Source organism: Athene noctua, chromosome 3, assembly GCF_965140245.1.
Source record: "Athene noctua chromosome 3, bAthNoc1.hap1.1, whole genome shotgun sequence".
NCBI lineage: Eukaryota > Metazoa > Chordata > Aves > Strigiformes > Strigidae > Athene > Athene noctua.
This window is the reverse complement of record NC_134039.1, coordinates 4,756,367-4,771,777: the sequence shown is the minus strand read 5'-3', so window position 1 is coordinate 4,771,777 and position 15,411 is coordinate 4,756,367. Positions and strand designations below refer to the sequence as shown.

The window sequence follows — 15,411 nt, the reverse complement described above, 5'->3', positions numbered from 1 at the left end:
AAGATTTCTTGCCTCTTTTTATTCTCTTAGCTTTTATCTGTTCAGCTTTCATCTCCAGTTAACCCTACTATCCTTTTAAATATAACAGAATTATGTAACTTAGAACTATTTTATAGACAGGTGTTTGCTTGTTTATAGTTTTACAGAATCATTGCAAAGCAGTTTCTCAGAAGACTTTATCATGGAGTTACAAGGAGGAGCTAGGGTACAGCGGTGATGATTTGCCAAGTAGACATATTAGAGCCTGTTGACTGCCGAGATAAAAATGCTCATCTTTGCTGAGAGGTAATGAAACAGACTTTCAGATTAATATTGTTCTGACAAGGCAAATATTCAATGTATTTCTCTGCTGAAAGTCCCAGTCTTTACCCTCAGCAATGCAAAGTGCAGAGGTGACAGAGAAGCATCCAGGCAGTGAGAGGTACTGAAACTACAGAACAGCTTTTGTACTCCAAATAAAAATAAAAGTGGGTTCTTTTCACAGTCCAGCCTGATGTATATGCTGGCAAAATAAATCAAGTGCTGGCCAGCTACAGATAGCTGGAATACTTTCCAGAGAACTCCATTTACCAGGCGTTCTGTAACTATCCAGACTATCAGGATGGGGGTTTCCTACGAAACTGCATGTGACGTGGGAAGCGAATGAACGTGTGGTTTTATTAACAAAGATTATCTGATACTATATATTATCATGTTATTGTTATTCTAAAAATTACTACCCACTAAGTGAAAAATGTCAGAACAGATTGGCAAGGAATGTCTTGTGAGTATGAATGAACTTAGCATGTGCCAGCCACGGGTAGGTGGAATGTGCCACTTAACAAATTATTCTATTTTTAGCACCCTAACCTTCTTCATATGCTTTCAATCAGGAGACGAGCCTTATGTATGTGAGGCGGCCAAAACAAGCTGCCAGTTGTGGCCTTTCCATTAGCTTTCCATGGTTTCAGTTTGCAGACCGAACGCCCAAAAATCCTGCAGCAGCTGTCTGCGGAGTGCTGGCCCGTTTGCTGTAGCCATGGTGTGGAATTTCTCTGTGTTGAGTATATTTAGACAGCAGCACACTTACAAATGTGTTGTAAAATTGGACGCCTGCCGGGGGAGGCTTGGGCCTCCTTGGTTTACTTACTAAGCCTATGTTTCAATGGAGAAGCAAATTTGATTTTTCTCCCCCCTCCCTCTCTTTTTCTTTCTCTTTTCCATCCTCCCCCACCCCTCCTTTGCTAAAGAGGCATCAGTGACTGGTGAGAAGAACTGACCAACTTGACCTCCTCTCCCACTGGTGGTCATGAGAATAATACGGGAGGAGGTCAAAGGTTAGCTTTTGAATACTCTTAGGAGCTAATTTATTACAAGGAGGGAGTTTCACATTGGCTGAATTATTTTCTTGAAGAGAAGACCACACTTGAGTTTGTTTATGCCTTGTGTTCATTGGGAGTTCTCTTTAGGAGTCTTTCTATGCACCTGTGCAGAGCACAATAACAGCCCTTTTCTGCAGGGAGGAATAGCCGACAGCCAGAGAAAAAAAAATGGGCTAGCCTGGAGCAGAACCTGGAGGTTATTTGATTACAGAATGTAGTCCAGAGGGTTGGGGTTTTTTTTGTTGTTTTTTTTTTTCATTGTAACTCGTTTTTCTTTCCCCCTCTTTTGCCCTTATCCTGTCGCTGGATGTTTTTTGGCCGGTGGAACATAGGGAAGCTGGGATGGGAGAGGAAGGAAGAGAGCACATTTGCACAAGCATCTTGCTGAGAAATAAAGGCACGGATCCTTCAGGAAATAAGGATCTGGCTTACTTGGAAGTCAGTGATAGTAAAAGCTGCTGTTCTCTCAATTATCGTTTCCATTTGCTGTTGGGATGCAAGAAAATTATATATTCTGCTTGCGTTTCTAGTTGCCTTAGCTGCTGAGAACACGGTTGATACCTTACGAGTTATGAGTTTGGAAATTATTTGCCTAGGTTTAAGTGTCCTGGCTGCACTTAGTCTCTCTGCTGCTCAGCTGCAGCCCAGCAACCTACTCTCTCAGTCATTCCTCCTGGTTTTGTAGTGTCTAGTGATATCTCAAACATCACTTACAGGCAGACAAGGCAGCTGTGGCTGCATATTCTATTGAGACTCCCATTATCCAGAAAATCTTGACCTATTGCAGTGATTTTAATTTTTACAGAACAACCTTCTAGTCTTTCTTTGTAGTTTAAAGACCGTCTATTGTGTGTTAGGAGATGCTGTACGTTAGGCTCTCTGTACACTAAATTCTGTAAAACTTCGCCTGAATGACCTACTGATGTAAATTCGTCCAGATTGTTGGTGAAAAACTCTGAAAGCCAGATTTATGTAAACAAAGCTACTTTCTTTTGAATGCAGTGGGATTAGGAGGCTGAGTCTGCTCAGCAGTGGAACCTGGATTTGTTGGGGGAGTTTTACATATTCCACATTTCCAAGCACCAGGACTAGGTAAGGCTCAAGCTTTAGGTGTGCTCATTAGGTTTGCATAGGTAAGAGGGCTGAAGCCACTTTGGGAAGCTTGAGAAGGAATTACATAGTTCCTGGTGCTGCAGTTAAATTTAAGGAAAGCAGACTTTCTGCCCACAACGTTTCTCCCACCCTCTGCAGTTTACAGTTTGTCTTAATATTTAAGACGTTTGCCTGTTACAATTTTGGAGAGAGATTTACAGCCACTTAGCGGATATTGCTGGTAAACATTTATACCTGTCAGGTTACGTGAGAAAAGGCTCATGTCCATACAGACACCCCTACAACCCAGACAGAGGAAGGAGCCCCCACCCTGGGCCCTCCCAGAGCTGTCACAGGGGAGCATCAGCCTCATGGTCCACCATGACCCATCACAATCAGAACATCTCTCCAGGTAAGAGACTGAGGATGTCACTGCCTGGGGGTATGGGACTCATTATGGGGTGCAGAGGAAGAGCATCTTGGGATTGTACAAAATATACTATGGGTTGTATAGTGGAGGAAACAAAGGTAGTGAAAGGGGAGACATCAAGGTGGTTTGGGGAGAAAGAAGTATGGAAAGTAAGGGGAAAAGGAGGGAAGATGGGTTGGTCACATGCAAACAGTTGCTTCTCAGTGCATCTGTGTGGCCATGCCCTCCGCCTGATCAACAGTTTGTCCTGTCTTCTTATTAAACTCCACTCTTCTTTGAGGGACTCTTTATTCTGTGTGTAAGTGCATAGAGAGGTCAACAACTAGAGTCCGACCGTGTGTTGCAGGGGCTGTACATCTGTGGATCCCCCAACTGGAACGAGAGAGGGTTTGCAGGTTAGTGGGTGATTGCTTGCCAATATGAAGCCAGACTAGCCAATGGGTAAGGCTAGGGAAGCCAGGTAGGGGCCAGAGGGTCTGTGAGTTGGCAACTGTAGGGATCTAGCTGGGTCTAGATGGAGACCACATGCCCTTAGGGTCAAGTGAGTGTATGTACATGTGCCTCTGAGCGAGACAGCTGGAGACGAGAGGGTCCGTGGACCAATTACTGAGTAGACTGAGTGTCTGACACCTGGTGGAATCCATTGTGTGTTTATCTGCATTTGTTGGTGTGTGCAGGGGTGACCTCTACAGCAGCTGGAGTGGGCTGTGGGCCTCAAGGGGCTTGTGTGTCCAGGCTAGCTACTGGAGACATCCATATTGTGTACATACATATACATTTTTCTGTAATGAACCTTCATCTTGATCAGCCAGTGAGGGGAACAAGGTAAGGCCATTGATGCTGTTTGTGTGTGTACTGTTTCTGTGTTGATCCGTGTGGCTGACCACGTGTGTATGTACTTATTTGTTGTATGTATGTGTGTGCCTGCCTACTGGGATTACACCCCAACCAGCTGAACCTGCTGGCATGGAGCTGCAGCAGCCTTGCCTGTTTCAGGCTTCTGGATTCAGCAACTGAGGAGGTTGTTTACTATCACCTGAAGGGGAGTGAATTGCACTGCTGGGTGCCTGGTGCTCACAATGATAAAAAAAAAAAAATAATCTTATTTTTGGCAGAACATTAGCACAGTCTGAGCTATGGGGATAAATCCACAGACCACAATGATGATACTGAAAGAAAATATGTACGTTTTTCTGAGGTTTGGAGGGAAAAAAAAAAAAAAAAAAAAAAAAAAAGACCTTTTTCCATGCTCTGAACATGTGGAGTCAGTGATGAGTCCCCACAGACTTCAGAAGACAAGCATCATCCTGGAAAAGGTGTGGACTCAGTGGTGGTCTAGTAACAGGAGAAGTTAGGTCTTCTCATTTCTGCCCATGCGTTTGACCAGCATCCTGAGCCATGTTTCGTTCTAACTGCATTGCCCTGTAAAATAGGACGAGATCTGAGAAATGATGCTGTCTGTGCTTAATGAAAGGTCGTAACTGAGGAGGGTGTGCTACCCATTGCCTGGCGGTGCTCACTCCACGCTCTAACACTTAGGCCTGCCCTTTGTTCTCCCTCTTTTGTCCTTCAAGTTACAAGATCCGCAGGCCAGAAACTGTCGTCTCTTCCACTTGGACCGTGTCCACATCTCTTACAGCAATATAAATGATAGTATCTATCTGCCAGCTGAGGTCACCATTCTGTGAGACCAGTTGAGTCCTTGTAGGGCACTGCTGGAGTGTAAAAGGGAGAACTGGAACTGCATCGTGTTTGTGGCCAGCAGGCTGTTACCAACACCCAAGCCTGCATTAGAAGCGTGGCTCTGCTTTACTATAAATTTTCTCTGCTGTTTTGCTATGCAGAGTGCTGTCATTCGTGTGACCCAGCACGATCACCGCTGGTTCGTTGGGGTTCGGAAACACATGGATAAACATAATCAGTGTAAGCAAAGAGGAGCAAACTTGGTTCTAAGTGCAAACTGGCATTAAGCAAATAGGTTTGATGCAGTGTCCACATCACTGCTGGTGGGGAGCTGGGGCTTGGCATAGTTGGAGGTTTTGACATCAGGATAATTCTCTGTCGGATCAGATGAAGTTTACTACATGGCAAACATTTGCACAGAGGAGGGAGTTTCTACACCAATCCAACAGCCAAAATAATACCATGTTAATAGATTATGTTGATATATAAGTTTTGTGGAGTGAAGCAGCACTTTCACTACTGCTTACACTAAGTGGAGCCTGGCCTGTTTCAAAGTGTTCATGTGTAGGAGTAAAATGATGTCTAAAGTTTCAGCTGTTTCCTCAGAGCTGTCAAACAAGGATCCTACAGTGTTCTCCAATATTTCCCTTCTGATCAGCAAGGCCATTATGTACAAGTGTACTCCCTGCATTTGATTTCATTAGAGATCCAAAGTGCAGGCTCAGTAAATCCAAAAGTTCTAAATTAAACTGGTTGCAGTTTATATAAGCGTTTAACATATAAAAGCTCTAGTTCTATACAGAATTAAATCTGGTTTCTAATTTATTTAACTAACCAGCAAATAGTGACATATATCATCTCATGAGCATACTTAACGTTTTTTCTTATTCATGTGCAACTGCTGTCTGCTTTATTCCCTCCTGGGAAGATTTTCTTTCCTTTTCTTCCCTTTCAAAATACAGACACTTCCAACAACTTAGCTGAATTAAGTGATAATGAATATGAAGTAAAGATGATAGTATCTGTGGTTTTTTCTTTTCTCAGTTAGTGATATTGAGAGTCAGTATGGACGGCTCACATCACTTTATTTCTTTTCTATTTCAGTTGAGGAAATCTCAATTTCTAGGAATGGACTTAGAGTTTATGATTAACAATAATTAATTAATGCTTCAGTGTTATGTTTTGCTGAAACACCGTGAAGTCTGGTAGACAGTAAGATTCTTCATGGCTACTCTACTTTGAAAAGTCACATTCCTCATTTTGATTTATAATCTCTTACCTATTTTTAGAATAAGCAATCTGCCAGACTGAAAATTGTGAGCAATGAAGGTCAAGATAGATTTTTATGATGACTAAAAGCTGTGTAAAAAGAGGGAACATGGTCATTTTATCATGCATGATCTACCCTATATCACCAAAAAGCTTTAACTTGTGTAGTTATAACTGTAATCTAGAAGATCATAAATTATCCTTCCTGGAATTATGTTCCTTCACAAATAAACGATGTCACACCACCTTATACTCAAACTAAGCATTCATAATATTTGACAACCTAGGGAAAAGTAACTACTGCAACATTCGTTTATGTTTTGTTTTGTTTGGTTTTTTTTTAATTCTTGTAAAGACTGCTTTCTGTAAATTTATAAAGAAAAAGTGGTTTATTGAGCGTTTTTTTAGTTATTTACTACTTCTGAAGCTTTTAGAAGAGAGGGTTCTCCCTGAGTAAACACTCTGTGTACAAGCACACAATCACCAACCCTGTAAAAAAATTTTTTTTACCCTCTTCTGAGGGACAAAGATGCATTTCTGCAGTAGAGTCAATAAAGTGGAAGAAATTATAAATTTTATCTTCTCTACAGAGCTACTAGTTGCTTAGCTAGATTGTATGCTGAAAATATCATAGTTCTAGCAGCCCCCCCTTGGTCTGACAGGGATAGCTGAAATTAAGGCTTTGAGTGGGTGAAGGCTATTTGCAAGATCTCCTGCTGAGCCTGCTAAGACATATATTGTGGGGTAATATCTGGAGTTTTGCCAGTTGCAAACAGGGGGCCCCCAACAAGCCTATTAAGGTAGGAATGAGGTTGGAATGCCACACTTTGCTACGCTCTGTTTTCCACTGTCCCTGCTCTGCTGACCACCAGAGTTAAAAATAAATTAGGGGCATTTTTTTTCACTATGATGTCTGCCATCCCTTATTACATGTTGTAATTTATAAACAGTTCATCTGATTAACTGTGATTTTGTTGTTGTTGTTGTTTTTAATACTTGTGAATAAGAAGTAGTTTCCCATTGACCTCCCTCCTTGTGTCTGTAAGTGGCAGGACAAGATGACAGACATCCACTTTATTTTGTTATGAAGCCATAAATCTTTATTGGCCTTTTGTTGATGGAGTTTAGGAGGATCAGAATTAAAATGCAGTTTTTACATAGCATTTTAATGTTTTTAAGAAGGTAGTCATCGGAAAGTCCTGTCAGTCTTAGTCATTTATGGTTCAAATAAAGTGTTGTATCTTGGTTCCCAGGCCTCAGCTACCCATTGTGAGATTGATTTTCATGTGCCACGCTGGTGGAAAGTGTGGCTTATGAACAACAGAGTTGTTGCCTTAAAATTGGGAAGGCTCCTGACTTGCTATAGCACTTAGTGACAGTAAGGGATTTTGAAGGTTGAATGTGGGTGTCCAATAAGGAGGTTTTCTATATAGAAATGTTCTTGCATTTATTAAAAAAATAACTTTATAGGTCTGGAGCAGGCTCCTTGCAATGTGGTATAAAGCACGAGATGCAGAAGTTTGGAAAGGGATATTTTCTTTCTTTTTTTTTTTTTCTTTTTTCTTTTTTGTACAGGTTGTTCATCTTGGAATCATTTAGCATTAAAGTACTCTACTGTATGTTGCACACAGATGTGGTTTAACACACAAACTGAATAGCCTTTTGCTCTTTTCTTCAAGGTTTCAGAACTAGATTTTATAGTTTTTGGCAGTCTGTACCTAAAAATTTCAAAATTGTTCTATAAGCAATATCTTGTGGTCATAAATTATCACAACCATTTTAGGTTTGTAAAAACCCTACATAAATCTCTGTGTAAGCACAACAATAAAAAGTGCAAATGTGTTTCGTAATGTTTCTTGGGTCACCATCGCTCAGAGTTGTGTGTAACAGTACCCTAAAAACTACAACTGGAAACCTATCTTATTACCTATTTGTTAACTCCCACCATAACATACTGCAGTAGTAAAAATCACTAAGCTTTGCTGTTTATTGCCCTTTTGATATGTGGCAACATAAGTGGACCACAGGCACTCCAAGATAAAACAGGAGGAGGCTTTTTTCAATATTAATAGTGCAGATGTCAGATCTTTGCCTCCTTGGAGCCAACAAACCAAATTTGATTGTTGTGGGCTTTCTGGGAAGTTGACTTCATGCAACCTCTGGGTTCCTTATTTACTGGTAGAGACAGCATTGCTCAACACATGGCTGGCATCACTCTCCATCATTTTGGAAGAATATTATCTAAATGACTGAACTGTTATTGGAAACATCCCTGCAAGTTCAGCTGTACTATGTGCTTTATGAACTTATAGGAAAACATGGTTCTTGCTTCAAAGAACTTATAATGAGGTTCAAAATGAGGCCCACCACATCAAAAGAGAGAGATCGTATAGGAGGGGAGGAAGACAGAAGGAACTGAGGTGCTTTTGCCCAGTGGGACCTAGCAGAATCATGCCTTTAGTTCCTAACTGGTCTAAGTAGCTCAGTTTAAGAGTTTTAATTGTGGTTGCTCCAGCCAGCCCCTTTTTCCATGTGTTTGCCCCAGTTTGCAACAGAACTTGATCTGAATCCAAAGCCTGCTCTGCTTTCCTTAGCAGAGCCTTGACCCAGATACATTAGCAGCAGAACAGCTGCAGAACATCAGATTCTGCTGGTGGAGGAAGGCTCTAAACCAACCTATCTGGCGGTGCAGGCAGCTGGATAAGATTTCTGTTGTGCACCCGATCCATCGCTGCAATTACCTTTCATATTGTAGCTGCAAATAAGTTAATAATAAATATCTCCCCGTGTGCATTTTTTCACATAAGTCTCTAGTCACCTTTTAACTTCACATAATGTTATGTTGTGAGGAGCATGGCAAGGTTTACCCAAAGGATTCTCATTTTCCAAGTAGTTAGTGAAACAAAATGTAATACTGCGTTCTTCAGTTCATGACGGTGCCAGGAACTCCTTGCAATAAATGGACTATGATCTGCGGGGTAGGTAGGACAGATGATAATGCTTCAGGAAAGAGTGAAACTTTAATGTATCTTGGCTTTTAAGATCGATAAGAAATACAGAAAGCAGAGTGACTCAAAGGGAAAGAGATTTCTGGATGACTGGAAAAGGTGCAGTAGGATTGTTGGTTAGAAAAATGTCTATGTATGATTTTTTTTTTTTTTTTTTCCTGAACAAAGAATATTATTCTATACGACTGTGAGAAACTGAGCTCCAAGTTCTTCCACCATAGTCAGCGGGGTGTGCAGCTGAACCTGGGTCTCCCATTACATACTCAGTAAATGACATAGCAGGCAAGGTATTAGAGTGGACACATTCTTGTTTTTATCAAAGATTTTTTGCTGAGGCTGAGAAATTTCCCATATTGCAACTGCTGTGAACATACTCTTTAGATATTTTTGGTTTCGGCTCATGATGGTTTCTCACAAAACCACCACAAAACATAGTTTTTGAAGCACTATTCCAGAGGCGATGGTGGAGGGCAGGTCAGTATACATATACTGTGGATGCATCTCAGAGTAGAAAGAATTGATACATCATCTGAAGCAACTCAAAGCATTTTTATCTCTAGAACTGGAGGCTGCATGTCCTAGAATAAATGACAGTAGTTAGAAATCGGTGTAGAGTAAAAATTCACTGAGACAGAGATCAAAATCATCCCAGCCGACCGTTTTGTTCTGCTGTTGACAGTAGGCAACCCTGTTGTTCTATGGTCCCAACACTCTCATATTTCTTATTGCTTGAACTTTGGTGAAACCCTGCTTTCTCAAAATCTCACCCTATCAATGGCTCTTTAAGGCTCCCTAAAATTAATTTAACAACAACTGAGCCTATTTGTGTTGGATATACTAAATCCTCACTGGCAGTTGATCTTTTATCCTTGTTTGTGTGTCAGTGCTGCTGAAACTGTAGCTGCAGTACTGTTTAGTAAGAGCAGGCTTGGAATAGAGCTATTCAGACAGCACCAAAAAAACCCCCCAAGCTCTCTTGTGTAAACAGTTCACTGACTGCTGAAATATTCTGCAAGCAGCGTATGTTGCAGGTACTTTCCTCCCATTTCTAATGTAGAGAATTACTCAGCGTAGGTAATTCTCTTGCAAAAAAAATTCAATAAAATCTCCAAACCTTCCAGATAATACTGGCTAGTAGTTGTTCTCTCACGTAATTTGGTTTGAAAGAGGACTCAGGAGATAAAAACAGTCAGCAGCTTGACTGCACGGACAGCTTTTGTTCGTGTGTTGAGGTGCTCTGGCTCCCTGTACCTCTGTTCTGCCCCATTCTAGGTTTGGCCGTTCAGTGTTTGTGGGTGATGTCCAGCTGTTGCCATAGAACAGTGTCTCAAACCCTCACCAGGTCACCCTGCAGCTGTCACTCTGTATGGAAAAACTAAGGACAGAAGAGAAATTCGCCCTTCCATTCTCGTGCCCTGTGCACTGACTGACCTCTTTCATTCCCAGGTACAGCAATCAGATGCATTCTCTGCTTTCCACTACTCCTCAAAAGACAGAAAGAAAAATTGTGGCTGGCAAAAAGAGAAAAAAAAAAAAAAAAAAAAAAAAAGGTAGTTTGGAGTATGATTAAAGCCGGAATTTAAACCAACATGCACCTCAAAAGACGCAGAGGGCGCTCAGACACTAAAAGAATATGTGATGCATTGAACATGTCTTTTTTTAATTTGTGTCCATGGCATTCTGTAAACTGTCATGTATTTTATATTTAAAATTACTAAACAAGTGATTACACCTTCAAGTAAAGGTGTATATCCAAACAAGTGAAAATCCTTTTTTCTTATGTTGCGTTAACGCTACGGACAGGATGCAAATGCGTTTCTTTGCATTTGGAGAGAGGTGTTTTGTTGTCTTTATGAGAATGAAAGCTACTCAAAGGAATATGTAAGGTGATGTGCTTTCTTGAACTCTAGAAATGGCAGTAATAGTTGAAATTTAAGGATGAAAGCCAACGCACATTGTATACAAAATATTCCATTCTTTCTTAGGTATACCGTATCTAAAATTATGACAGTGTTATGCTTGGAAATGTAAATTGTTCCTTTGATAAGATATTTAAAAGTAAATAAGTTTGTGCGTTTGAATACATAAAGCCAAAACTCAGCTCTAGTATTAATACTTGGCCTAAGATTTCCTGACAGCTGTCTGCAGTACCTCAACATCCCTCTGTAATAATCAAAACTGTCTTTTTCCTTTCTTCTCTTAAATTTAGGCTTCAAAACCTGGCTTGATCAAAATAGAGGTATCTTGGCTTTCTTCTTTCTCCCATATATTTATTTAAGCCAGATTTTCAGATGTGATCAACATCCAGCACTAAGAAATCTGTTATTTTCTGTTCACTGGACATTGAAGCGTAAGATTTGATTTTTCCCAACTCCAGTTATCTGTCCTGAGTTTCTTGTTGGTGTTTGTTAGCTTTTTTGAAAATCTGCCTTTGAAGGTGCCTGCATAATTAGAGATGGTATATGGAGCAATAACTAGAGTGAAGAGGGATTCAGTTCTCACTTTCATTTTCATTTTTTTTAAATGTTTATAGCTTTTCAAAACGTTTTTGTTTAGGCTGAAACTACCCACTTGTATTGTTATGTGGAAGAAGGAATTTCCCAAAATTTAAGCCTGACTAAATTTGTTTTTCTGGCATACATAGAAATGCACATACATAGTGTATTTTAAGTAGCTAGATTTTTTTGTTTGTTTTTAATCAATTTTATTTTGGATCTCTTTCACCCCACAGGCTTTTTGGTGCTTTGGAAGGGTCATAATCCCAAGCCATACATCTTAAGAAAATCTGTTTTGATATGACTACATTATAGGGGCTTGATGAAAACAGTTTGTGCAGGCACACCGGCCTTTCTTATACTTTTCCCCTCTTTGATCTTCGTCTTTGCAAAGATCACTCACCGTTCCATTGATCCTGTGCATATAAGTATAAGTAAGCTGGGTTGATTTTCATTTGTGTTTGGTGATCTGACAGATACGGTCTGCAAGGTGAGAGTGGACTTTTTTTGTGCTCTGCAGCCCATATGTATATATTCTAGTTCCTAAAGTTTATTTCATAGTTTTTCCAGAAGCTGTAATAAGGATTTTGTTTAAATGAATATTCCATATTTGTGGCATGTGAAAGAATGAGAAAAAGGCATTACCCTAATCCCGCTCTTACGTGTCGTGGTTGAACTGCACTGATCAGACTTCCATGGTTTCCCAAGGAGATGAGGTTTATGAGATCATCCTCTCTGTGTCTCTGTTTTTGTCAGTCTTCTCTTCCCTCCCTCTCCCTCTTTCTCCCTCAGTCCTCACCAGTAACTTTTGAACCAACTCTTCAAGTTCAGTCACGTTTGCTAGAGGAGATGAAGTTTAAAATATATTTTATGCCTAGAAGTATTGTGAATACTGGCATTCAGGTAGTGGAGAGAAACTCAAAGGAGTTGCCCTTTAAGAAGGAAAAGGTTTGCAGTGTGAATGTAACCCTTGTTAGAGTGCAGATCATCTGCACAGGGGCAGCTCTAAACAAAGACATTGTTTCACGAGTTCTACTGCTCGCAGACACGTTTGGTTTTAGAGTACTACCTGTTGTGCTTACTATCAGGATCAATCATGGAACTGCTGTTGTATGAGAGATTTATGGGAACGTTTTTCAGTCAGATGTTAATTTATTTTCTTATTTGCACACTTCCTGTGTGTGTGACACCAGGCCAACCTAGCCTTCATCAAACATTCAGGCTGAGCTTTGAGAGGTCAGCTCTCAACTGTCTTTGCTTCCTTCTGTTTCTACTTATAAGGAAACTGTAAGGTGTATTAACATGAAAAGTCAGTACTTTTTACAAAGCTGTGGAGTAGGATGTGTTGAAAAGATGAATGGCTTTTACTCCTTGGAATATAACTACGGAACTGAATGCTCCTGCAATCCAAACCCATCTTCTCCAGACAGGATTTGTTAGTAGTATGTTACATTTTCCTCTTTTCTTCTTGCCTCTTCGACGCAAGTCATTGATAATAACCAGGTGATTCTGTGATGGCAAGCACAGGTCCTGGCTGAGGGTCAGCTGTTTTCCCCGTTTTGCCAATGTCCTTGGCTCTGGGAATCGGTGGGTGCATCCAGGGTGGCTCCACAGGCACCACTGTGGAGTGGAGTCACTCGGGCTGTATGTAGTAGCCATTTGCTCAGAGTTTTTGAATATCCTGTAACATGGGCTGCTAAACATCCAGAACTGGTGTATGGATGGTGATAGTGTGTAAAGCAATGCAGGAGAAATGGTAGACATGAAATAGGAAAAAAATCGGGCACATTTACACGGCATTCAAAGGCCCATGTTTAGTGTCATCTTCCCAGGTAGAATTAAACAATAACAACTGATATGTATGTATACACACACACACACACACACACGTATATATGCATATATTTTTTTCAATGTAATGAACAAACTACATAGAATATTCTTATTGTCACAGTCCGGTATCAAAGTTTTCTCTTTTCTCATGCCTGTACATCACCAAACTATAATAAAAAAGCCTGGCTCTGTGGTCATGACTCACTAGCAGCTGATCTCAGCAACTATGCAGTCTGGTTTTTCTCTCAGAGTTAAAGGAGGATTTTTATGCACAGAGCTGTGCTTTTTGATATTTAATATTTCAAGTCTCATTCCCACTGACAGTCTGGAGCAGACAGGGGTCATGACTTAACTTGTCCATGAAGTAAATAGAACACTATTGATGCTATAAAGATAAGTAATATTCATTACAAAGACCACATTAAAGTCACATACTTGAAGAGGCGAGTGTTTGGAAACCAGGGCATGCCAGATTTATAATTGTCTTTGTGATATTAGTTCAGTCACTACACACATAAGCATAATGGTCAGAGCTGGTTGATAATTCAGCAACAGACGTTTTGTTTCTGCTTCAGAATGCATTAAGTATTTTAAAATTTGGTAGTGACGTATTTAGTGAAATATAAAATATCGTAGCAAAAATTAGAAAAAAATAAAAAAGAAAAAGCCATCCGTTTTCCTGTCAAAGTGATACTTTGGCAATACTGCAACAGCACTATTTGTTTCAGGTGGCTGCTTATTTCAAATTGGTAGCAATTAAAGTTTGCATTCTTGAGTTGTCTGGCTACAGTTTCATTAATGTGCACAGAGTAGATGCAGAAGGAAGCTGTTTGTGTGTTGAACTTCTGTAGTTCTCTCATTCGGGGTGGGATTTGGTTACCTAAATGTAAGTATCTGTTGTTGTCATTTGAGACGCTAAGGTATCCCACCTGGCTCCTGGCTGCTGTTTCTGAAGGGTGCACGTCCCTAATCGATCTTTTCTCCTGTCCGTAAGCCTTGTGCAAACATTTCAGATGCCTTACAGTGTCTCAAATGGCACTAGTGCTTACACAGAAACAGTTAACACTGCACTTAACTGACTTTGCAAGCTGGAAAATGTTTTTAAGGTGGAGTTGTATGTATAACAATGCTAATATGCAGATTTTTTTTCTCATGTTACAATTAATCCAAATAAGAACACATCACTTGCATATCAGATGTCAACACCTTTAAGTAGTTCAGCACTGCAAAATTTTGTTAAATGGAGCAAGACGTGCAGCAGGAAGAGGAAAACATAGGACATAAATGGATGTGACTGGACTCTGTGCTCCCAGGGAGGTGTGTGGGCTCATAAATAGTGAAATAATGCAGGAGCAACATCCTTATGAACAAACAGTGGCAATAGTGATATAAAACAAAGGCCTAACCAGCTTCTGTCTCCATCTGTGGTCGGCAGCAGATGCTTAAGAGAAGGTCATAATCAAAACAGAATAAGTGTACAATAGAATATGTGTAGAATTCCTGCAGTCACTTTTTAAATCACTAACCCATTTACTCACCCAAGACCGCTATCTATTTTGCAATTAAATATATAGGCATCCCTGATCTGCTAAGGAACTTCTAGGAGGATAATGGAATATTATTCATGCTTCTGGTTTCAGCTTTTGGACCAACAAAGAATTCATAATAATTTGCCCAAAAATGTTTAGTACAGTATTTCTCAATTTACCATCAGACATGGAGCTAGTCTAATTTTTCACCACTAAAAAAGAAGCAATACTTTTTTATGGTGAAAGAAGTGTCTTTAAAAGCTGTGAAAAGATTTCAAGCTTTCTTTTCAGTCTCTTTTTTTTTTTTTTTTTTTTTGACTGAACCTATTCACCATTTTATGCCCAAGCAATGGCATAAAACGCTACCTCAAAATCTCTAGATCTTAGATATGTCAAAATACAGTCCTTGGAGTGTTACTACATGAGATGTATTTCTTGCAGAGTGATATCCAAACACAGATTTTCTTGAAATCTGTGAATCATAGTTATTAACCTGTTGGATAAGGGATGAGTTGAGTTGACATGTTTGTACTCTTCTCAGAACTACCCTTCTAATTTTAAGGCAAGGAGTTACAACATCTCTGACTTGCTCATCTGGGAGATGAGATTTTTACACCGGTTCATCACTTTCATCCTTCTGATCTGTTGTTCTTAAGACTTTTTATTTTTGAAACCACTGGGCTTTGGGAGTTGACTAATCAGCGGGTTGTA

At 40.1% G+C, this 15,411-nt stretch overlaps 1 protein-coding gene across 2 annotated transcripts in view; it reads left to right on the top strand.

Annotated features, from left to right (window-relative positions):
* Positions 1 to 15,411, top strand: part of LOC141958853 (potassium voltage-gated channel subfamily KQT member 1-like) — a 513,504-nt gene that overhangs the window by 138,344 nt on the left and 359,749 nt on the right. The window lies entirely within an intron of this gene.